The following is a 23,939-nucleotide window of genomic DNA, read 5'->3' as shown; positions in this document are numbered from 1 at the left end:
TTCCAGGAAGTATGGATAGATCATTGGGAATATTGTACCTTAGTGTGAATTCACAGACTTTCAAATTGGCTTTTACCACCCTAACTGCACATCTAACTTAATTTAGAGTGTGCAATAAGTGTGCAATAATAATGTGGGCAGCAAACCTATATACTACTGATCATTCTAGCCTCCACAGTCTGAAAGCCCTGTTAGTATGTAGTATTTATCAGTGGCTTATCTGGGAATCGCTAATGCTTTCAATAAACCTGTCAGTGGCATTCAGCATCCTCATAACGTGAGTCTATAGTGTTGACTCATTTTTGTGCTGAGGTGGACATTGGCACATTTATCCAATGAATGCACCCACTGACATTCAAATCTGTAGTGTGTACAAAACACTATATGCAATACGTAGGGGTGGGTCAGTATAGCAACAGCAACTCTGCCAGCTCGCGGAACTCCAATGAGTTTTTATGCAACACTGCAGAATTCTGTAAAGTGCAACTCTGCAAGCTCCGCCAGCCCCTACGGAGGACACGCCTGCGGTCAGTCTGCTGCTATACAGTAAGAGTGTCAGACAGGACTACACCTTCCACAGTGCCATCTTGTGAGTTGGTTGATAACAAGTCAGGGAGTAGTTCACTTTCGTCCACCTGTCCTGCATCAGTGACATTCAACATAGTCATATCACCCTGTCTTGGTGTGGCGTTAGGCAGTTCACTTGGAGTACTCTGCGAGGACTCCTTGGAGTGCCTAAGTGTACCAGGTAGGTAACCTCTTACTTTTTCGCCAGCATTGGGTAGGACCCAGTCAATTAATCTTGTCCTGGAGGGCCCTAGAAGCTACACGCTCAAATGCCTACACCAATCAAATCAAATCAGAGACATTTGTTCAGCGCACATATCACTCGGAAGTCTTGTGGCACTTGCAGACAGCTCTGAAAGATTGCTTGATTAGTTGTCAAATAGCCATGACTTTAACTTCTTGCGAAAGCAATTGTGATCTGTGATTGTCTGCAGATTTATGGACAGTTTGTTCCAAGATGTAGGGTCAAGAAAAGAAAAGGACCTTCCTCTACTTCTGGCGGTACGGATTCTGAGAGGTGTGAGTAATGGTTCATTGCTGGATCTCAGGGTCCTACAAGACTGGTACCAGCTTAGTTTTTTTGACCAATATCCCGGGTCAATTCCGTACATGTTTTTGTGTATTAAACAGGGGATCTTAGATTGAATACGTTTTCTGACTTGAAGCCAATGTAAAGATCTCAAACTGGGGGCCGAAAGGGATCTGGGCGGGAGGTTGAGAACCAGCTTAGCTGCGGTTTTCTGCAGAATCTGAAGCCTTGTTAGAAGGCTTTCATTGATTGAGGACAACAAAGCATTGATGTAGTCCATGCGGTTTATTATAAGTTCCTGGACTAATGGTTTCCTGGCCTCAATAGGAATCATTTAAAAACCGTTTGTAGACTACGCATCATTCCAAAACAGGAACCAATTATATGGTTGATCTGACTTTGCATTGATAGTTTATCATCCATATGGAAACCTAAATTCCGAACCGTCTGTTTTGGGGTTGGACAGGGGCCAAGGTTAGGGGGCTACCAGTCTGGTGATTTGTGCTCATCCACCTATCAACTTGGGACATGCATTCTTTGAATCGCAGCCTTGTTTCTGCTGGATCTGGGCCAGGAGTGACCAAGATCTGTGTATCATCAGCGCATGATACAACATCAAAGCCGTGGGATCTGATCACCTTGGCCAGCAGTGTCATGTAAAGATTAAAAATAGTCGGGCTCAGGATGGAACCCTGTGGCACTCCCATCTTAACTGGTCTTTTACAAGAGACGGTGTTTCCCACCTGTACCGTTGTAGTTCGGTCTGTTAGGTAACTCTTGAGCCATTTTAGAGCGTTCCCCCTGACACCAATCTCCCACAGCTGATGTTCTAGAATGCTGTGGGAGATGGTGTCAAAGGCAGCGGATAAGTCAAGCTGGACCAGGATTTATGATTGAACTCTGTCCAAAGCTAGCCTGATGTTATCCGTTACCTCGACCAGTGCTGTATCCGTGCTATGGCCAGCCCTAAAGCCCGACTGGGAGGGATCCAGTAGCCCATGGCTGTCAAGATGAGTGACGAGCTGTTGGTTTACTTGTGATTCCAGCATCTTCCCAAAATAGGGGAGCAACAAACAATTGCCCTGGTTGTCAGTCAACCAGTGATGACTTTTGGCCATACTAGTACTTGACAAGTTCCTGGCTGGCCTACAAATTCTTGTTTGCTTTCTTCATGTACTCTGCCAAGCGTGAGCGTATGCCTAGCACATAATCCACCATGTCCTGTTTGTGTTGTTTAAGAGGCTTCTCCCATCCTTCTGTCACTAGACTTAGAGGACCTCTTACAGGATGGCCAAACAGAATCAATGGGGCTAAAGATCCAACCCCCTTCTGAGGCACTTCTCTGTATGCAAACAAGAGTCATAAGCTTCTCTAGGCGTCCCATGATCATGCAGTTAATAGTCTTGTTGAATCTGTCCACCAGGCCATTAGTCTGGGCGGGGTGATGTAGGGAGTGAACTTATAACTCACACCACATCCATCCTATATAGCTTTAAGATATGCAGAAATGAAGTTTGTCCCTCTATCACTAACCACCTCCTTAGGAAACCCAAAGCTGGTGAAGATGCCATGGATGCAATTTGCCACTGCGGGGCAGTTGCAGTCCTAGGGGGAATTGCCTCTGGCTACCTAGCTGATGGTCCACTACCAATAGAATAAATATGTTTCCAGATGTAATAGGATGGTCAAGGAGACCAACCATGGCAATCTCTACCCTCCCGCTGGAGGTCCCAACCCTTGGTAGCAGGATTAAGGGAGCCTTTGGTTGTGTGCAGGCCTAATCACTGGTTTAACAGTTCGCACAGCAGCAAAAATCCTTTACTTTCTCAGACATCTGGGGCCAATAAAATGGGCAAACAACCTATGTAGTTCTTGGTTTGTCCCAGATGTCCAGCAAAGGGAATGTCATGGGCTAAAGTTAAGGTGAACTCTATTTATACCTGGGGGACCAACACTCACCTGGATGCCCCTGGTCTGGGGTCCCTAGTCTTATTATACAAGAGCCCATCCTCCAAATAAACCCTGTGTGTACCACTTGCCTCTCTCTCTCTCTCTCTCTCTCTCTCTCTCTCTTCTTGCCTGGTATCTCTTTTGCTTCTAGGCCTAGGTCCTCTCTTGAGGTTCACCCTGCATTTAGAAGCTCTGCCAGGTCAGGGCTAAGCTCCTCAGCTACGGTTTTCTACAGTTTCCTCCTCAGGCATCAGGGCATCTTCTTCCGTTGGCCATATGACCTCTTGGAAGCTGTGTCACCAGTCTCCATGCTCTTCCTCTTGTTTCTGATGTTTTCGGCCTATATTTCAGGCTCGAATTCTTCGTGTCTAACCTGCCCCAGTTGTCACACACATTCACTCAGGGAGACACAATATTTCTGCATGAGCCCTCTTCTCAACTTCTGCCCATGCAAAAGTCTTGAGACACTCTACTCATATGGGAGGAGAAACAACAACCTTCTTCTGGATAGTAACTACTCCCCATTCTATGTTCACCAAAGTCTTTGGTTGATGACTGACACCAGGGATCATTAGGTCTTGGGAAACGAGTCTGGCTGCCCCCATTGTGAGACTGACACTTGCATCCCTCAGACCCTCTACTTCAGTCCCATCGATGCTTGGCCTTTGTATGTACTTTTCTAAGCTTGGGGTAAGACTGTCAAGGCTTCAATATCCATCCCTCCCAAGGAGACTAAAGTTGCCTCTGGCCTCTCCAGAGTACACTTCCACTCCCATCCCAACACTAACTATTCACTTGGATTTTCCACTAGTGGGGGAGTTTGTGGTGCATATTGCATCACCCTTCTTTTGCCCTGGAATATTGCAGTCAAAGCCCGTCCCAGCCTCCTTCGGATCCCAATTTTTACCTTGATACCCCTTTCCTTTGGACTGGGAAGAGTCTTGGGCCCGCCCTCCTGAGAACTCTTCTGGGGGCCTTTAGAGAGCTCTTGCTTTTTACCCTTGTCAGTGCGTACCCCCTTCCTCTGTTGGAAAGTCTGTGCTCCCTTCTTGTGGTCTACACCCTCATTAGGTTTTTCTGGGATACCCTAGATCCGACCCATTTTTCTGACTTCCTCCCCAGCTCTCTAGGAGCGGACAGCTCCGAATCTAACAGATGCTGTCACAATCGCTCTGTGTTACAATTAGTCAGGATGTATTCGTTTACCAACAGATTATACAGCCCTGCATCCACCATATTACCTTTTACCCGGCTCTCTAGTGCTTTGACAGAAGAGTCAACAGAGTCTATCCAAGTTTAGATTTGGCCTTCTTGAGTTTTTCTAAACTTGATTCTGTATTCCTCTGTGGTGAGTCCCAAGCTTTCTATAACTCTTTCGATGCTCATGACAAGCTCAGCTCGTCATAACCGCCGCGGAACGCCCACGCAGTGACAATTCCCCTGCTGTGCTCGGCATTCCATTAAGCGGGCGTGGTCATGACGAGCTCAGCTCGTTATGAGCACAGCGCCACCGTGCCAAACCAAGCACCGCGGCGCTGCGCGCGACCCCCACGCCGCGGGGGAATCAGCCCCACGGCGAAGGTTTTAAGGGTCTCTTTCATGTGCTGGTAGGACTCAGCAACATCCTCGTTAAGGGCAGAAATGTATCTCTTCCCTTCACTGAGAATAACTCCCAAAGTAAAGAAACCCAGTGTTGGAGACCTACTCATTTTGCAAGTCCTTTCAAAGGCTGCAAATCATTTATCAATGTTGTCTCCATCACTGTACTTGAGAAGAATCCCTGAATTCACTGAATCCCTGAATTACGTAGTATGCGCTGCATCGCATTTTGAGATGCAGGGCGCGCTACGAAATTTGTTTTATTAATTTAATTGTTTACTTACCTGCAATCATCCATAATCCGGTGTTTAGTACCCCCACCCTGCCCCTCCCACGCCCCGCCTTTCCGCCCCACGAAACTCCCTCCACCGTCCGTGGCAGCTTACCATGTAATACTGACAGAATATCCAAAACTGAACCTCAGCTTCATCCTTCTCTCAATCCTGCTATAGTGGGAAAGAGCACACAGGCTTACTTAGACAGGGTAAGTTCCCAAACCTAGGTATTTAGTTCCTGTTTGGGGATAACCAGCCTCATATTTCAAAGCAACCTGAAAGATTTGTGTATACCTTTGCTGAAATAATTTGCTGGAAGCAGGTGAGATTGTAAATTTTCATATTGGGGAGCAGGACATTGTATTCCTTTAATGGATGTGCATATACATTGATGGCATGCGTAACTGTATCTCTGATTGATAGAGGGGTGGGTATGGGAATCTGAGTAAAACAATTGGCTCAGAATGCTGACAGGATTTTGGCTCAGAACGCTGACAGGATTCACAAGCCTGGACCAAGTTTAGGACAGCAGTGCCTGCATATTAACGCACAAGCCGCAGCATTGCTCCACATTTCAGAAGTTGGAATGCTTTCTATCTTTACCTATGACAATATATCTTTGGATTCCGCATGATGAGACTGCTTCTGCCAACATGGCCACATATTCAAACAACGGGTCTATGCCGACCATGAACGTTAGCTTATTATTTGCTGATCTGAATGAGGACCAGTCATGTTGGATCAGCTTTTCCTGCCCACCCACCCTATACATCAAGGCCAATTGACAATACTGCTTACAAGAACACTGTAGTAGAAATGAACAGCACCTTTTAATGCTCCAGCGTCCTGAAAGTGAATTGTCATTTTCATCCTTGTAGCCTGTAATTTTGTTTAACGATCCCTCCAGACCTTCTGCTACTTTACTTCCATACCTCGGTTACAAATGTGGTATGGCAGACCAGGATATTCTAATCTTCCAAATTACTTTTAAATTTCCGTTGGATATCATGTGTGCCTGATTCGGCCACTCTCTCTGATTCATTAGCGATTAAACATTGCACTTTAATCTGTGTACCAAACTTGACAATTACGGCCAGATTCATCAAGCTTAATTGCGCTCGCAAAGGGCCAGATTCTGAGAATCTGGCCCTTTGCGAGTGCAATTTTTGCATTTGGGATTCATCATCCCAAATGCAAAATTCGCTAATAAAGAATTCGCACATTTGCGAGGAACTGCATTTAAGGAATCTCTATTTGAGATTCCTTAAATGCAATTCATGAACCATTTTAAAATAGCGAAATTGCAATTTTGGGCCGCTATTTACCGCGAGGTAAATAGCGAAAACTTAGAAAAATGCATTTAAATGCATTTTTCTAAGTTGCATGTTACACACACACATGTCCTTTGGACATGTGTGTGCTCAACACATGTCTACATTTTCACCCTTGAAATCGCATCCTTATTTGTATAGGAATGAATGGGGAGTTATTCCTTATTTGCGATTAGCAATTTGCTAATCACAAATAAGGAAGATGTAGGAATCGCATTTCTTTATGCAATTTCTACATTAATCCCGTTTTGCAAGTCCTTAATAGCGATTCCTTAATAATCGCTATTAAGGACTCGCAAATCGGGACATTGATGAATCTGGGGGTTAGTTCCTTTTGACCTGCTCCTAATTCATTAATGATGACACCCCTGACTCTGAGATTCACAATTCAAATTCAAAATGATTAAATGTACTGCATCTGTGCTGTTGGTTTCTCTGTATCCTTTGATTTAGAGTCTCTCTGTTGTCTTTGTTGTCTCTTAATGTGAGACTTTGTTCTGTTCCTTGTGAGACTCAGGGTAGGCATAATGCAAGATTCGATTCTGTCCTCATGCGAGAATCATCATTTTTGTCTCTGTGTGTTACGTTGTTTACTAATTCTCATTGTTTTCCTAATTTCTAGTGAGTCATGGTGTGCGACCTTTGGGGCAGATTTATGAGTTCTGGCGCATCTCTGCAAATCAGCAGGGATGCACCAGAACTGATGCGTCACGCAATTCCCTCCTTGCGGCACCACAGATGCGCCGCATTTACAATGCGGCGCACCATGGTGCAAAGAAGGGCAGATGCGTGACGCATCTTGTGGTGTACGGGTGACGCATTGCTGGAGTAGTGTTGCAAGTGCGACGCAACTCCTGCAATGTACAGAGGCCACCCATACATAACGTGGTGCGTCACTCCTTACGCCTGCTTCAAGCAGGCGTAAGGATTTGACCCAGCAGCGTCGTAAAACTGACTCAGTGAAATCTTGTAGATTTCACTGCATCAGTTTTGCGGGGCTTTCCTACGAGGGAACGCCCACCCTGCGACAGAACGCCCACATGAAACCTGACGCAGGTTTCATGTGGCGCAGGGCTTTACAACGTGACGCATCTGCCTAGATGTGTCACGTTGTAAATAGGTCGCAGGGATGCACCTCATTTCCGCGCCATTGCGTGACGCAACGGCGGCGTAAACGTGGCGCAAGTCCGACATAAATCTGCCCCTTTATTTTTTGCGTAGTTTTAGCACACTTATTCATATTACACCAAATGAATGAACTTAAGCAATCCGTCCCACATAAATAAATCAACAAAGACAATAACCAAGTTTGAGTCAAGGAAAAAATGTCTCACTTGTGAAGAAAATAGCTCTTGCCAAGACATTTTCTACTTAAACTAGTCTGTGCGGCAGGAATCATGGGCATTTTCATGTTATTCCAAATAGTAACATTGTTGCACATTTTGCATAATATAAAGTTTTTCAATTGTGTGATATTATGACAGCATGCCAAAATAATTCGCACATGTCTACCTGTCAAGTAGGGAGAAACCTAGGGCAATGTGGAATCAATTGAGTTGTGGTAAAACGAGAGCAATAGAGATATGTGTTTTTTTCAGGGGCGCTTTTGGCTCCTTTTCTTTACTCTTAGGCATAGATTCATCAAGGTAAAATCCGCTCGCAAAGGGGCAGATTCTCGGAATCTGCCCCTTTGCGACCGGTATTTTTGCATTTGGGATGCATCATCCCAATTGCAAAAATCGCAAATTAAGAAATCGCAAAACTGCGATTACTTGCATTTAAGGAATCTCAAATTGAGATTCCTTAAATGCAATGCATTAAAGTTTAAAAAATAGCGATTTCACTAATAGGGCTTGCAAATTTCCATGAAGTTTAACTTCATGGTAATTTGCAAAAACTTTGAAAAGTGCACTAAAGTGCATTTTTCAAAGTTTTGTGTTGCGCACACACATGCCCTAAGGGCTAATTGCGATTCTCAAATTGAGAATGTCTTCCCATTCATTCCTATGGGCCTATGGAGTGTTTTCCCCCCACTGTGTGGGACGAAGGGGGCAGCGCACGGCGCCGCTGTGCTTATGACGAGCTCAGCTTGTCATGAGGCACAGTGGATCTGCACTCATGACGAGCTGAGCTCATCACAGCCACACCAGTTTTGGAACATTCAGCACAGCGGGGAAATTATCCCCGCGTGTGAACGTTCCAATGGCTGTGACGAGCTCAGCTCGTCATGAGTGCAGCTCAACCGTGCCTCATGACGAGCTGAGCTCGTCATAAGCACTGAAGGGTTTAAAGATGATGAGGCATATTAGCAAGGGCAATATCGACGCTTCAGCGTGACCTTTTCCTGCTAAAGGGACGATATTTCTATCGCCCTATCAGCAAGCTGTCGCTAACAGCAGTTAGCGACAGCTTTCTGGTGAAAGCGACCAGTTTGGGTGCTGCTTTGCATGTCAGCGATATTTATTGCTAATGACATGCAAAGTAGGCGTTCCCGACCAACAGACCTTGTACATATCCGCTAACAGGCCTATCGCCTATTAGCAAGGAGGCCCTGGGCCTGGTTAGCGACGTGAAAAGTCACGCTAACCGGGGTCATCGCCGGTTTCTTAACACCTGCTATATTCCTGACTTAACCATTCCTGACGTGGGTGGTGGATTATGCTGATACGACCACAGTGTCGTATCAGCAAGGTTTTCCCCCTTCCCCATGCAATATCGTTGGTTTTGTCGCGATGTTGGACCTTCCCTCCCACTATCGCTGGAATATATATCGCCATAGCGCTAATTGTTGCTAAGACCGCGTTAGCATGGCAATATATTCCAGCGATAGCTGACGATATGAAATTTCGCGCTAAACGCGCTCTGCGATATTTATCACAGTTTGTTGCTAATATGGCCCAATGTTCGTTTGATTCCATCCCTTCTCCACAAGATGCTACTTGTGACCAATAAACATACTTCCCAGTACAACATTTTCTCAATGGCAAGTTAGTCACCTGACGGTGCTACCTTAGTATTACTTGATTCAGTTATCAAGCCTAGGTCTGATGAACTCAGTTCACTTGGGTCGAAGTTCTGTGGCCCACATGAGTTGCACAACTATGCCCCAAAACCCCTATGATCCCCAACTACGGAGTATTCTCTGTATTTAAGGCATTTCGGCTTATAGGCATGACTGGCTACACAGTAGGTTTTCCTGACCACGGCAGAACAACGAATCCAATATGTGTGTGTGTTAGTGAGGAGGAAAGCCTTCCATACTTCTTGTTTCTAGCCATTTGCACCAGAATGTCTGTATAAAGAGTCAGGATAGCTCTGCTAGATTTTTTTTTCTACAGGCAAAGGAGGAGTCCCCTACCGTTGATGCAACAGAGGGTATACCAAGGCATTACAAAAAGTTCAGGCAAGGATGTCTTAGGATGGGACTCCTGGACAATGTGTCTATTCACATTTGGCAGAGTCTGATGAAGTCTACAGTATGTGTGTCAAGTTCTTTGGTAAAGGAATTTCACAGTTAATTTCCTGTCCCTATTTGATTCTTCGATTCAAAAGCTTTATTCGGTATGTATAAAACAACCATAAAAGTGTACATAAGTAAAAACTGGTTTCATTACTTGCAAATAGTATCACATCAAGATAAAAAAGCAAAGCTGATAACGTTAAATAGAGACCATGGCGCCAATTTAATCACATCTAAAACCACGTAAAATATGTTTTTTTTTTAAATAAGTACAATTTCTTAAAACCATTTTTTGGAACATCACTATATCGGTACAACAATGCCTTTGCGTGTATTAAATGCATTGATAATATAAAGTGCCACATTAAAACAAACCCAGGCATCGTTTAGCTCAGACAGATATTTTACAGGGGACATTTACTGTCCCAAATAGGAGCCAGATGTTGCTGTTACAGAACAAAAACATCCCTGGACATTATTCCCAACCTAAACCATTATAGAAGATCCGTAGATTCGTAGAGTTGGATGAATGATCATTTCACAACACTTATCATGGCCCGTCAGACGTCATGAATCTCCACCGAATAATCTTATTCCTGGAAGAGTGATACTGAAGGCTGTAAATAAATGTCTCTCCCATCCTATGGTTATCTTAACTTTAATTACCATCTGCTGGATATACATGGAAAGTGAAAGACTTGGGCCCTCAGGTATCTTGCCATTTAATGGTCGGTAAGGCTCTGATTCTTAAAATCAGAGCCTTTCAGAGTGCAATTGGCATTTTCAAATTCACCCATGCCAAATTTCGATTTGGTTAGATGTTACTGAATCTTACCAAATAGCTAACGGGCTTTGGGGAAAAATAATGATCTGGTATTTGGAAGGGGCATGCTAAGGGCGTCCCTTCCAGATTCCAAATCTTTAAGATATGTATTAATATTTTGCGACTTGAATCCTGTGGCAACACATTCATATTTTATGACCTCCTCAAAGATGGTGGTAAAGCATTTGCAAATGGAAAGGCACCTCTTCCTCTTTGTGATGGTTCACAAAAATGTTTTTTATGCGCAGTCAGTGTGCTCATAAAAAAAAGTCTGCATAGGTTTTTTTAATTTTTTTTCAACACATTCCGTTTTTCTGCAAGGCAAATGTAAATGGAAGAATTAAACAGGATAAACCCCCCTTAACCACCTACATAGGCCCGAGTGCAAACACAATTCTGGACTATACCATCATCTCGTTCCCTCTGCTGTGTTTAGTCAAAAGCTTCCAAATCCAATGTACAGTGGATAGTGACTATTCAATGCAACACATTGAGATTAATTTGGCACCTTTTAAACATCTAAAAGCACAATCGACAGCTGGGGAAATAACAACGATCAACCTGAAGCGTATAAGGTGGACGACTAATTCACTACCACAAGTAGCCAAAGATGCCAAACACCTACTTCAAACCACAACCAAGGGAAGTGAACTGTGTGCAGAAGCATGGACCTCTTTTTTGAATAAGCTACCAAAAAATAGAGTCAATTTGAGCAATAAATCCAACCTAAAGAAAGGGGGTCAGTTTAGCAAGACCATACTATCCTTAAGAAGGCGCTTGCGGAAGTGTATGAGGCAAAGGGCCACAGTTCAAACTCTCACGTCTGGCTAACAGTACGATCAATCAGGAAACAATATAAAAAACTACTTTGGATTGAAAAAAGAACTCAATACACAGAATACTGGACTAAGTTATTATACAACACAAAAAAATCCGACTCAAGAGCATTTTGGGCACGGGTTAATTCATTAAATAGATCTGGACAAACAATAAGCACAACCTGTGTCACGGAAAAAGCATGGATTCAACATTTACTGGACATCTTCTCAGTAAACCCATTGGTGCCACCCACAACAATATCCAATAACACACTAAAAACACTGGAACCGAGGACTCCAGCAGCGACAAAATTTAAGAACCTGAATGTTAATCAACCGTGTGGAAATCAGACATCCAGTACAGATGCGGAATTTGAAACATTGAAAATAATTAAGAGAAGCAGGAAAGACTGTGCTCCAGGACCAAATGGTGTCCCCCAGGCAATCTACAAGGAGGACCCTGAATTTTGGGCAGGCAAGTTAAACACCTTATTTAGATCAATAAATAACACGAGTCGTCTCCCAGAAAGCTGGAGAGGGGCGATCATAAATCCGATCTATAAAGGAGGAGACCGTAAAAATCCATCCAATTATCGTCTTATAGCACTTATCGATGCCGAAGCTAAATACTATGCATCTTTGTTGCTAATTGACCTTCTAAAATGGTCTGAGGATAACAAGAAGATTCCAGTAAACCAGACTGGGTTTCGTAGGGGTACAGGCACTATGGCTAATGCCATGGCATTGAGTTTAATTGCTGAAAAGAGTATACAAAACCACCAAGCATTGTACTCCTGTTTTGTTGATTTCAAGGCGGCGTTTGACCGTGTCAGCCGTCAACTATTATGGTGCAAACTAAAGCAGCAGGGCCTGCCGGATGCAATTCTGAATCCCATAATTGACTTATATACTGATACCTGGATGCAGGTAAAGATAGCTAATGGGCACTGTCTAACACGGAAGATCAACACATTTGACGGACTAAAACAGGGTTGCGTCTTGGCCCCCCACCTTTTTTAATCTGTTCATGGCAGATTTAACTACAAGCTTGGACGGGATTAACGCCCATCCGCCGAGGCTAGGAGCATTACTCCTGACACATCTCTCCTATGCCGATGACGTGGTGCTTCTAAGTCAGACAAAAATAGGTCTGCAATGCCTCCTGCATGGTCTGGCAGAATACACAAAACGCAATCGTCTCGAAATAAATAGTCAAAAAACAAAGATTATGATACTGACACGTCGGTGTAACACATTTCCAGTTTTTATCATAGATGACAAGAAGCTAGAAATAGTGGACAATTATAAGTACTTGGGAATACAGCTGGACAGACGCCTTAACTTTTCTTTGCACTTTGATGTCATTGAAAAAAAGGGAACAGCCCTGTTATATGCATTAAACAACATCTCCAAGCAGCTAAAAGGTCCCCATTTTAATCCACTTTTAGACAGTCATCAAGGCCAAGCTGCTCCCTACAATAGGCTATGGCAGTGTGTTACATCATGGCAGAAGTGCACAGATTCTTGACAAAATTCAAATTAAGGTCTATAAGCGGGTTTTCACATTACCGCCTAATGCCTCACCTGCGCAGGTCCGACTGGAGTTTGGCCTACAATCTCAAGAACTCCAAAAAAAGTATGAGACCATTATATTCTGGTATAATATATGGATGAACAGGGAAACAGAAATCAACCTTGCCACGTGGGAAGCAATGCAAAACAACCCGAATTCCCAGTATGCCAAGTATTTAAAACAGTCCCTTGACATTACTGAACTTGCATCGCTGTGGCAAATTAAGCTACCGGTACCATCTTTTAAACAAGCTGTTAAAAAGGTTGCAAACAGGCATTCGCTGATCAATGACAAATCGATCATCAGTCACCGAGCTCACGCATGGATGACAATTCAATCATACAACGTCCTCAAACCTGCAGCCTATTTCGGGTTTTCTTTCTCTCCATATATCAAATCAAAATACCTCAGCTTAAGGATGGGAAATCTGCCGACAAACGCTGATATACCAGACTGGAGGAAACCTGACACTAAGGAGTGTGACCTATGTGGCAACTCAAAACAAGACTTCATCCACCTACTTTGCATCTGCCCCACACTGGCTCAGGAACGACGGTACTGGTTAAAGGCAAACTTCATTGAGTATGGAATACGTACCTGTCGCTCCGCCACTATACAAATCCTGAGTGCAGCGGATCCGCAATTCATCTGTGTGAGAAGTTGGCCTGATATGCAGTGCTCACTATTCTAGTGATCACTATGTATCATTCCAACAACCCTTATTGATGATTGGTTGTAAGTCAACCTTATAGACCAGCTATCCTAGTAGCATGGATACGAGCAGTCTTAGGCTAAACTCTAGAGGGCGTGTTAAGCCAGCTGTTTTACCATCACATATACCCCTTGAACACCAAGTGAAAGGACACCACAGAAGTTGTTATGAAAATAAACAGATATTTATTTATAACAAGACTTTCTGGCTCTTTATGAGACAGGGAGCTAAGCACACAACAAAACTCTTAAAGAAATACTTAAAGTCGCACAATTTACACAAATGCCCGAGGGGCACGAAAAACCATATACTAAACAAGTGGAATGCAAAATTACTAGCAGGTAAGTACTATTCTCATAGGCTTTGGGATCGCTAGGACTGGACTACTGAACCTTTAGATTACTAGCAGGAGACCTCGGGACGTCGTGTGCAGAGTGGGAACTCTCACGCGTAATGCGGAACAAAGTCTATGGATCCTAGTAAATGCAAAGTTAGTGTTTTCGGGCGAACCCGACTAGGTAGGTCAAAAACGAAAGTGGATCTAGACACTTAGAGAGTGGGCCTACGCTGGAGCACCGGAGTACTCGGTATACCTAGCCCAGGGGCTGCGGCTGCATAGGGTTCAAGTGTCGTCGGGTTTCATCGTTGATGAACCAGGAGCCTGAAGAAAGAAGTTTCTGGCAGGCGACCAGTGAAGAAGTTCGTGGTGATCCAAGCCTGGATCGGGGAAGAAGAAGACCTGTAAGCAGAGGGGACCAAGTTCTGAATCACTAGCCAGTGATTAAGTGGGCACCAGAGTGGCACCGGGCGAAGTCACCTCGACCAGGTGAGTGGGCGCTGCTGGGCTCTGCAGTCTCTCGGACCAGTAGGCATTGTCGGCGACCAGGATGGAGGTGCGAGCTGTCCCACGAAGGTCTCTGCTGTCGACGTCGCTGGACCCAGGATTGGGGCAACAAGTCTTGGCAAATGCAAGCCCACGCGGTGGACTTAAAATGGCGTCTGGAGTGGACCAGGAGGGTCCGGGGTGCTCCTCTGTTGGAGGGGAGAAAGGGCCAGTCTGGAGCAACCAGACCAGTGGTGTTTGTCGTCGAAGTTCTTCGTCAGAGGGCCACTAGCCAACAGGCAAGTGACCTGGACAACGCGGTGAGCAGCAAAGAGCAGAAGGGCCCCACGCAGATCTCGTGGATGCAAGGGGGCTGAACTTCGGTGCTGGAGCTGCTCAGGGTCGGGGCTTCTCTGACCCCAAAGCACTCAGTCGAGGGTCACTCGGTGGTCGTGCTGGGCAAGCGTCGTGCAGTCTTGAAGATGGCCGGTCCCTCAAGGTCTCGTCACACCCACGGGTCTCAGCTGGGCTGAAGATGCAGGTAGAGGTCAGAGGTGCCAGGGAAGCCAGTTCTCGTCGAGCTGGGCAGTCTTGATCCGGAGGAGAGATTTACAGCAAACCGCGATGCTTGGATGGTGCCTGCTGCAGGGTGACTACTCCTTAGTCACAAGGGAGAAATCTTGAGAAGAAGTCTTGAGTTCCTTTCGTGGAAAGTAGTTTCAGGATTCAAAGATGATCTGATTTGGAAGGGGGCCAGCTTCCACCTTTATCCTGCAAAAGGGGGCTGGCACGCGACTAAGTCCTGCCCTATGGGTGGGACTAGGAGGGGGGTGGTTACACCCCTCTCCTTTGGCCGGCTTTTCCCCAGCTCAGGGGCTGTGTGACCCTGGAACTGGTTCAAGCCGGCCTATGTACAGTGAGCACCGGGGTGCCACTGGCAGTCACCTTCCTCTAAAGCCCTGCCTACCTAGGATACACAAAATCCTGTCTGGGACGGTGCTGGCACCGCCCCTGACAGGAAACCCTTTGTCCTTGCCTCCTGCGCTGGGAGGACTCCCAGCAGCAGGAGGGCAGACTTGTGTCTCGGTGGCAGCATCCATCTTGTGGAGCTGAGGCAATGTCTGACTTTAACCGGGGTTACAGGTTACCAACATGTCTTCTCCCTCTAGAGGGGTGGAATGCTACCCCCGTCGCCAGAACTGGCGAGGGGGTAGTATTCCAAAGCGTAGGACACCTTGCACGACATGTCTGGATAACGTCAGTCCAAAGTTACCATAACCGCGAGGATTATAAGGCACTTAAGAGTATATGGTCTGACGCTATCATGGAAACGGCTAAGGGATAGATCCCGAAAGCCGCAGACAGGCTCAGCTCATGCCAGAGCACTATCTCACACGATTCCAAGCACTCTGCCTTCAGGATTGTTAAGGCCTGCCATATGAGTGACTGATAGGAGATCTGTGTGCCCATATAGGTTTAGATATAGGAATACTATATCTAAAGCAAAGGGTGATTACACCACCTTGCTCCCAGCTGTCAAGCAGCCAGTTGTGTCTGTTTAGTTAGTCAGCCCAGGGGTGGCATAATACATGCTGCAGCCCCATGGAGACTTCTGGGTGCACCTCAGCCCTGGGTACAGGGACTCAGAGAGGGCCCAGTGCCAATTGGATATGTACCTAGGGCACATGGAATCCATTTTAACAGAGAGAGCAGTGGGCCTGGGGTCCTGAATAGCAGGGCCCCAGGTCAACTAAGTCAGAAAACCAGCAAAACACCAGGCAAAAAGTTGGGGGCAACCATAGTCAGGGATCTACCTTCCTACAATCTGCAGATTCATTAAATTTGTCATGAAGTCGGAATGCAAAAGGGGTGTCACTGCACAAAATTGAAAACTAAGAATAGATCTTACTCCGTGTAGCCATGCAAGAAGTTGCATCTACCATTCTCCCCAGCCTGTCAATGGATACAGTGGATGAATTCGATTTCAACTCACCACCCCACAACTAGTTAACGGACAATGTATAAATAAATTGACTTGGCACTGGACACTTTTGACTTAATTTTGCTCTTTAATGTTGCTAAGTTCAATCAGGAATGTATACTGATCAGTTTTTAACCGATGTTTTTATTCTTTTGTAATGGTTTTTATTAACTATACAATAAAATCTCTATCTATCTATCTACAAGGCAAACGGGCTGCATTTAAAAAAAATTGTTTTATTTAAAAGCAATCACAGTCATGGTGGTCTGCTGACCCCAACAGGCCACCATGCCTGTGACTGTAGCCAAGTGTTGTGGAACATGGTGCACAACCTACCTCATGCATATTAATGAGGCAGGTCGTATTGCGATTCACTATGATTCTGTATTTTGAGGTCAGTTTGCAAAATACAATTGCATTTGGTAAATGTGGCTGTGCTTTTACCATACACCCATTTGTGTTAAGGAATCACAAATGGGGAATTGTTAAATGTTGCAACCTACAATTCCTTAACAGGAATCTTTGTACATGAGGGCCTTGGTGAACTTGTAAAACGTCAGGCCATACTAATGCTATCGGACTGCACGTGGGGGGGGGCGTCATTTTTAAACAGGCATTAACGGCTGTCCTCTAGCAGAACTCAAAAACAATGCAGCCAAAAGTAGTAAGAATTGTGATTTATCATAGGAGAATAGCCTTTCTGATGTGCACTTGCTAGTTTGTGCCACATCATTAGCAGTGGTTTGTTGTCAGACTTAAATATATTTACATTTCGAAATTCAGTTTCAGGTATTTTAACTTGCAAAAGAAAGGGTCCTTATATATTAGAATTACAATGAATGCGATAAATTATGATGTATTAAAATATTGTTACGGCAAAATATTTCTGGAAGGAATTACAGAATTGAGGGGCATATTATCAAGGACAGGCGATACATTATCGCCGCTTTTATCGGCAGGAAACTGCCGATAAAGCGGCGATAATGGCCTTGATAATATGCTCTATGAATTCCAATCGAAGCCCATGTTAGATGAGAACACATCTGACATGGGCTTTGATTGGAATTCATAGAGCATATTATCAAGGTCATTATCGCCGCTTTATCGTCAGTTTCCTGCCGATAAAAGCGGCGATAATGTATCGCTGAATTTTTAGAATTTTAGGCTCAACGCCGTGTTTTATTTGAATCCGTGTTCAACAATATTTGCCGACTAAGGTATGTGTATTTAATTATAAGTGAGCCTGCAGTGTGAAATTATATCTGGAAATCCATTAGTATTAGTTCACTTAACATGAAATAATAATAATTGATTTATTCCACACGCTTCCCCCAGTAGCCTCTCTCAAATGGTCCATCAGGGACACGCGGGATTTAGGAAGGGTTAAAAAACATGCACACAGGTTCTTATGCAGAGATAGTGCAACACCTTTATTTCAGAGTAAAAGAGAAAAGCAGTTTTCGATACACATCAGATATTAAGCGTGCATTTTTGTTTAGATAATTGCAGTTTTGCAACATGCTTCACTCCGATCAATATTAGATAGCAGTTTTCTAATTAAAAGAGAAGACACCGGACATTTTGTTTCTATGGTGTTATCAGCAGAGTGTAACGAGTCAATCCAGGCCTCAAATCTACAGCCATTAGCGAAAGATGTAAGCACAGTAATTAGTGAATCCAATAGACAAAATAAAGGAAAGATAACATCTCCAATCATTTCCTCTGAGACCTTTATGTTGCAATTAAAGTGGCTGTTCCAGCTGCACATACCCATAAAATACACACTAAATAACAATTCTCGTTTTTATTGGTATGTTTAGTATGATCAGCTACACTCTACATTTTACATAAATTAATTGACTGCCATCACATTTTGCATGTTTTGTCCAATATTAATGATGCAAATTTTAAGCATTTATTTTTTAACCAGTTGCTATGAAGTCAATAGATCATAGTTTGAGATTGCATAAAATGCTGAAATCTACCCCATTATGCTCTGCTACATAGCCAATGTGCATTCGATGCATGACTGCAAATACATAACAGGCACCATATTGCATCATTTGGCAAAAAAAACTGTTTCTCGGCTCAAAATAACCGATGTTTTGACAAAGGATTTGGTTTCATGGGCCTCTGCAGACAAGTTAAATAGCATAATTGGTAATTCATATTTAAATCAAATTCTAGCACATGCAGTTAAAACAAATAAAACAGGTACTGGCAAAGCCAAGAATTCTCAGTTCTTGACAAAGATTTTTTCATTACTGTTCACATGCAAACTCAAGAGTCATGATAAATGCGCCAGCGTGACCAACAGTCTTGTGAAAAGCAAATGTGTGCATGCGTCATAATGCATTAACACCTGTGTTTTGTGATGAGACACATAAGCGTGTGTGCATTGTAATGTACAGCGGCCAATTGACATGTATAATATACAGTTTAATTTAATTTGCCATTCTACCATGGACAACTGCCATGTTAGAACAATACATTAAAACTATAAAAAAAAAGGGAGTTAAACAAGCAACAACTCTGAAAAAGGAAGCAAGTGACCATATAGAACTTTTCAGATGTTGGACCCTAATAATATATATATACTAGCTTACCCGCCGCGCGTTGCTGCGATCTCCGAAGAAAGGAAATTCAAGGAAACTCGTCATGATAACATTCAATTTACATTGTGTAATTTTTATTGAAACTTATTCATTTTAATATGGGAAACATTTCAAAGTGTTGTTTTAATTCTATTTATTTATTCGAGTGCTTGTGGATACACAATTTTTTTTTCCGTCTGGTGCGTACATCAGTATTCGAAGGATTATGAGGGCCCTGGGGGGCCGATATTTAAAAAAAATGTATGCCAGAAACCTTCGCAGGAGTGTACTCAACAATTTCCCAAAGTTTCCTGGCGATCGGATGAATGGTGTTTTAATTCTATTTATTTATTCGGGTGCTTGTGGATACACGTTTTTTGTTTTTCCGTCTTGTGCGTACATCAGTATTCGAAAGATTATGAGGGCCCTGGTGGGCCGATATTTAAAATATAATTTATGCCAGAAACCTTCGTGGGAGTGTACTCAACAACTTTCCAAAGTTTCATGGCGATCGGATGAATGGTGTAGTAATGCATAAAGGACAAACAGACAGACAGACAGACAGACAGACAGCCATACATTCATTTTTATATATATATATAGATCTATACACACACACGCACGTACCCACACACACACACACACACACACACACACATTTACATCTATTGTCACAGAATGAGGAGAGGAACAGGGAACTTGACCGGGAGTATTGAAGGTGAGTGAAGTTAAAAGAGAGTGTGTGGGGTAAGAAGCAGGGAAGAGTTGGAGAAAACGATGCAGTTGAATGGAGTGCTGAACACAAAAGGTGAACAAATGTCACCAGGAAGGAGCAGTTGAAGAGGACAACTCATCCCACCAGCACTGTGGTACTGGGTGTGGCAAATATCAGAATAGTGACAAAGGACATAAAATCAAGCGCAGACACATCGGAAAAGAAACAAAAAGCCATCCAATCATGAGCAAGGAATGAGTCTAAGCCCACTCTAAATATATGTTCTGGAAAACACAGGCCTGCCAGCAGACTATTGTCTGTAGTCAAGACCTAAAAAAAAATCTAGATGTGGTTTTAAAATCACCCAGCTTATCAATCAACATGGCAGTCGCGTGGATTAGAAGAATAGCTGTAGAGATTTGGAATAACTTTGTGGTCACAAAATGTGTTTGTGGACATATTTATGACCACAAAGTTATTCCAAATCTCTAGGAAATTATTTTGGAAGCAGACTTTACTGTGCATAAAAGTGACAATTTGTAAGTTGAAAGTGGCCAGACATAGGCGTTCCTTTATTGTCACTTGATTTAGATTGTTATGCAGAATGCTTTTGCTTTCTCACTAAGTCACATCAAAGCTGTTGTGTTAGGATTCATATAAAAAAGAATATTATTCAAACAAAAAGAAGAACAGAGCACCACCAAAAAACAGGTCTATGGACTTGCCAATAGCGACAAACTAGAAGAAGACAAACTGGGATGAAGAGGGACCCAAATAACGTAAGAGGAAAAAAACAGGCACTGGGGAATGAGGAAAAGAATGGCCCAATTCACAAACTGCATATTGTAGAACATAAAGTGGTAGTGCAGTAGTACTCCTTACTTACTACAATATGCAATTAAACAAATGGGTAAAAATGCTGACCTCCATCCTCATATATTTGCTTTGGGGAGATTTCTGCACATGTACGTTAACTTCTTAAGTGCCGATTACGATGTCATTTGGAAACTCTTCTGACTGAATTGGTTCTGGAATCGTTTCTGACCGACTAGGGTTCTGCCAGTCCAACTGACCGATTACGATGCCTCCGACCATCGTTCGGTCGGACTCGCATTGACTTCAATAGGAGCCTGTGTTCTGAACGAGAACACATGCTCCTATTGAAAAAAGGGGTGGATGGGGAAAACCATGCAATCTGTGACAGGCACCCCATGGTGCCTGCCACACCATGCATGGTTTAAGAGGGGGGTCCCTTGGGTACCCCCACAGACACTAACTGGAGACCTCAGGGTGAAGGGGGCCAGATTGTGACAGCTGTTTTGGCAGACTGATTCAGAACAGCTGTCGAATTGGTGATAGTAATTACTCGTTCGGAAACCGTGTCCATAAAGCTGTACGAATCGGCTCAGAACGACTCAGGCTGTCCAAATGCTGTTTGAAACCAATTCGGACATCCTGAACGCATTCCTTGCATCATAATCGGTTGTCCGGAAAGATGTCTGATTTGGTCGGAAACGTGGCTTCTGAAACAGATTTGCTGAATCCGAATCCTGTTCGGAGCCTTTCTGGATGGCATCGTAATCGACCCTTTAGTAGTAATTGTTGGATGGACTTGGAGAGTTGTGAGACAATGGGGGCTCTCTACTACTAAATTAGAAGGGGTTAGTCGAGGAGAAGCACTTTTTTTCCATCCCATGCTCTTCAGAGCATGGATACAGAGATTGCTATGACCTGGTAGGAGCAGAGAAAAAATCAGACGCCGGACAGGATGGCGCAATATTAGAATCCGTGGGACAGATCAGCGGACCAGCGGTTTCTCCATCAGCATTTCATTGAACTAGCATAAGGAACATTCTTTAGGTACCTGAGCCTTTAAAAATCTTTATTCTTGAGGTCTAGTAACGTGGAACCCATCCGGTCCATTTCAGGTTCAACTGTAGAAATCCACTTTCTTTGTTAACCTGCAAACTCACATGACTGATAGGTCTATATGCTTAATAGCCTTCATCCTTTTTGGCAGTGGTGGCTGGTGACATTTGAAAGTGGTGAGACGTTAAACAATGGGCGTAAAACAACGGGCGTACTGCAATGTTGCGAACGAGCACGAACCACCTACGGGGAGGGGGGGGGGTTTCTCCCCCGAGTACATTTTGAAAAAAGAGTGGGCAAATGGTGTATTGTCAAGCAAATTTGAGATAGCAGGAAGGTTAATAAAGCAGTGGGAATCTGTTCGAACAAAGACAAGGAATGGCTCAGCTCTGGTCAAGCTCTTCCTTTTATTTGTTAACTTGCCCACATATAGTGGCATACATTCCCAGTACCATCACTGTCTTTTGTCTCCATCTATTCACCTTTCTTGCCATCCATCCATCCATCTTTTTCTCCATCACCCATCCATCTTTTCATCTCTCCTTTTCTCCTGTCCTTCCTTCTAGCTCTCCTTTCCTCCCAGATCTCTTCTCCAGACCCTTGAACCTACCTAGTTATGCTGTCAACTATGTAAAATAAATATTTTAAACCAGAGGTCCACTACGACACAACACAGCGACTGTCCAAAATGCACAACATGCCAGACTGGGTGTCAAGTGCAGGTGCAATTTAACACCTACACAGCAGTTTCTTTTTGGGAGTCTGGGTAAGAATGGGTTTTAAAAGCTGTGGTGACCTTTTAAAAAGCGGTAAAGTTTGATATCAGCCATAAGTCTGGTCTCGTAGTGCACAGTGGTGAGTGCAGAAAGGCGCCAGTGTGTGTGTGCACAGACGTGTAGGCCTATTCATTATTATACTGCAGCCACTTTTTTATTTTATTTTCATACCACAAGCACAACCAATTAACTCACTCCTTGCCAGGGAAGTACAAGTTTGCCGTATGTGGTCTCTTGGTGTTTTGTGTGTCTGGCTAGGCTTTCATCTCAGGGATTCCCTTTATGGTGAAAGAAATCCGTACACCCCCCTCCTCGCTAATTTGCTGATCCCACTACAAGGAAATGGTTATCCATCAGCTTCCCCCCTCCTCCACCCCCAGCAAACACCCTCACACCCAGAGAAGAGAGGCGCATGGGAAAATCACGTTTTATTCATTTATATTTAGGGTGACAGTATTTTTCTCTTCAGAGCTGAGTCTTTCATGTATCCCAGAGTAACTTCCGCATGCCAACCACTAAAACAGAAGGCCAACTCACACATTGTTACTGAAATCACAGTTCAGCGCATGCACACTTCCCCAGACTTTCCTTATGTAGAAGTTGGCTTCCCTTTTATGATATTTTTCGACCCATCAGGCATTTTTCCTAACAAATCATTAACGCACCCCAAAGTCTCATAATGACTTTGTTTAGTGACTTTTAGTGGCTTGTTTTTATTGGACAACACCTTTTTTTTGTTTAATGCATTTAATATTCAGATTTAATTCCTATCCCAGACACCTGATTTCTGCCTATCCGAATCCACCAGTGTCCCACAGGCTTACCGTATATTTTAGACCGCAGGACCAGGCCATGTTTTTTATGTGGTACAGGTGGACATAAAACGCATTCCTGCCGGGTTTAAGCGGCCTCCGTCCCCACAGCTAGAAGAGTCAGTCGCTGCTCGCAATACTCGCGGGGGGTCGCGTGGGGGTGGGGGCCCGGGGCGGGTTTAAAAATAAAATAAAAAAAAACCTTGAAAACTTACCTGACCGCCGAGTATGTGCCGCCTCTGCTGTGTGCTCCTGAGCCGGGGTCAATGTTGGCACCTTCGTGAGTGACTGGTGGCAACCCCTCTCAGCCAATCCAGACGCTGCTTCAGCAGCGCTAGGATTGGCTCGGGCAGGGGCTGTCCCCACCCATAGGAGACCGGAGGCTGCGGCCACCTGCCAGTAGCAACTCTCGCCCTCACTCGCTCTGCTAATGCAGGGCATAGTAGTGTGCATGTTCGGGCTGGTCAGAAAAATGACCAGCCCAAACCTGAACATGCGCACTGGCCTGTGCTGCTGCTGTCAGTTAACAACAAACCCAACCCTGCAGTGCTGCCCCACCCCCTTCAGCGACGCGTCCTGACTGACACCAGCCAGCCCAAATTCGAGTCAGGACGTCAGTGAAGTTAATTTTCCTCGGTAAGTTAACGAGGAAGAATGTGGCCTTGTGGTATTAGTGGGGCAACGCCCCATCGCCCCAATGGACGCACAGCCACTGCTTTTTGGCAGAGGGGT

The sequence above is a fragment of the Lissotriton helveticus genome, chromosome 8 (assembly GCF_964261635.1).
Source record: "Lissotriton helveticus chromosome 8, aLisHel1.1, whole genome shotgun sequence".
NCBI lineage: Eukaryota > Metazoa > Chordata > Amphibia > Caudata > Salamandridae > Lissotriton > Lissotriton helveticus.
The sequence above is the reverse complement of the archived record's forward strand: the minus strand, read 5'-3'. Positions refer to the sequence as shown.